At 38.5% G+C, this 2,418-nt stretch overlaps 1 pseudogene; it reads left to right on the plus strand.

The window, feature by feature from the left end:
* Positions 1 to 989: 989 nt before the first annotated feature.
* LOC116853673 overlaps positions 990 to 2,418 on the plus strand; it is a 3,408-nt pseudogene continuing 1,979 nt past the window's right edge.

Raw genomic sequence — 2,418 nt, forward strand, 5'->3', positions numbered from 1 at the left:
AGTAAAAAGTCAAATCATACGAAGGCGATTATCGCACTGCGACTAGGAAGATCTAGGATCTAAGAGGTTTGGTAGCTGATATACTTTCATGTCATTTCAAGGTCGGTGGACACATTTTCAGAAAAATGTTTCAAACATAAGTTTCGTCTTTTTCACTGTACAATCTGAATCTGATGAAAAATAGGGTATTCCGTTTAAAAAACAAAACTTCCGGTATAAACACCCACTTCCGGTCAATACCGGAAGTTGAATATAGCACCATTTAATAGAGCGTGCTCGACTTAGTGAAAAAATGTTTTGAATTTTTAATAAAATGTTGACCTCTTGTATTTTATACGTGGTACGAGTGGTCTGAAACACCCTGTATACAGGTTGAGTCATTTTAATAAAGTCAGACAAATATCTCGAAAAATATGGAAGATACGGAAAATATTTCATACAAAAGTTGTATGGTTCGTAGGGAGACATAAAATGGTGCAATTGTCTTGACCCTGGATAGTCGTTTGAAAGTCACGTGAAAGTCACCTTCAATTTCTTAAATGGATACCTCCATTTTTTATTGCAAAATTCTTGTAGCTCATCTCAAAAATTTTCCAAAACACTAACGATCCACGTAGGCAATCGTTACGGAAACCGTTTAAAAGAAACGCATAAGACCGCGTATAAGGAGAAGAAACGGAAAGAGGACCCGCCTCCTCCCAAGTAAACAGACCGCCAAACATCCGCGGATCATAGCGAATCAAGCGTGATTCGCAAAAATATAAAACGCCGCGAATTCTTAAATCGAGAGCAGATCCGATCCGACCTTCTCCCGAGAGAGCCGAATCCGATTCTGATAGATCCGAATACGCTTCGTACCTCTTCTAAAATACCGAATCCTAAGCAAAACGCTACATCAGTTACCTCGCCAATGTAGACGTGTCACTTTAGGTGTACAAAAATTAAAAAAAGGATATTAAAAATAACACTTTGTTTCCTTAATAATAAACATGACTGATTATTCACCTAGTGAAATTGTCGACATGATAATTGAATGTGGAAGGGCCAATGAAAACAAACAATGTAGCCATCAGTATGCTCTCCGGTATTCAGATCATCGATGTCCCAATCATATTACAATAATGAAAGTTATTAATAGAGCTCGTGAAGGTACATTATGTCGCAAACCTAGAAAGAAATCTTTAACTGATGCTAATGATTTGAATACAACTATTTTAGGGATGGTTGTAATAAATCCTCAGATTGGTCAACGTACAATCAGTCGAAAACTCAATGTTACTCAGTCAACTATTCGTCGAATTTTAAGATCGAATAATTTTTACGCTTGCCACATTCACCGAGTTCAGGCACTTACCGAAGATCAAAAACAAACACGCGTTGAATTTTGTCATTAGAGATTCGAAAAATTAGAAAAGGATCCGACTTTTTTTATAAGGTTTTATTTACCGACGAATCAACACTTCAGAATACTGGAGAATTGAATCGTCATAATTGCCACGTTTATTCAGATATTAAACCATTTTGGATTCGTCATGTAGATCGTCAGCACCAGTGGTAAGTAAATGTTGTGTGTAACGTCCAGGCCTCCAAAAACTTTAAAACTTTTGCGTCACTATAATATTAAAAGGCCATAGTGGCCATTGGCCGATTTGTGCTGAGTAATAACATAAGTAGTATTTTAAGCGAAAACCTATTTTAACAGCGGATGTAATAATTCAATTGTTAAAAAGGGCCGAGATTAAATTATAAAATCGTCAACAGTACAATAAAAGCACTCTAGTATGATAATATATCATTGCAATTAATGGGAAAGTATAAAAGGCCATACATAACAACAGAATTATTAATACAATTAGAATAATATAAAATATTCGCGTAGCGCACTCGCATGAACACGAACGAACGATAACAAAATGACATCATCGCGTCGCTATGCATCACGCCACCGTGCATCACGTCATTCAGCCACCCGCATGCAGTACCAGGAAGCTGAAGAGTAGTGGAATTCCTTTAATGAAGGCCGACTTGGGACCACCATGCCACCCTGCAATTCGGCGCTGCAGTCCGGCCGCCGTCGGAAGCCGCCGGAGCCTATATAAGCCTTGCCACCGGAGCGCGCGGGCAGTGCTTCTACAATTTTTCATTACGACACACACAATTTTCGCTCCGGAGTACCTCATCATTTCTTACATACGACACTCACACATAATTTTAGTTCAGTGCAGTTCAGTTCATCATTTTTTCCTCACGACACTCACGCATAATTTTCGCTCCGCAGTGCATCATCACTTTTTCCTTACAACACTCACGTAACTTTTGCGGAGTACTTCATCATTTCACACACAGTGCGACACACAATTTTGTCAGTAGTTACTCGACATTTTTCTCAGACACACACATATTATTCTGTGACACATA

The sequence above is a fragment of the Odontomachus brunneus genome, unplaced genomic scaffold (genome assembly GCF_010583005.1).
Source record: "Odontomachus brunneus isolate Ranch 3 - 2012 unplaced genomic scaffold, Obru_v1 Obru_scaffold_428, whole genome shotgun sequence".
Taxonomy (NCBI): domain Eukaryota; kingdom Metazoa; phylum Arthropoda; class Insecta; order Hymenoptera; family Formicidae; genus Odontomachus; species Odontomachus brunneus.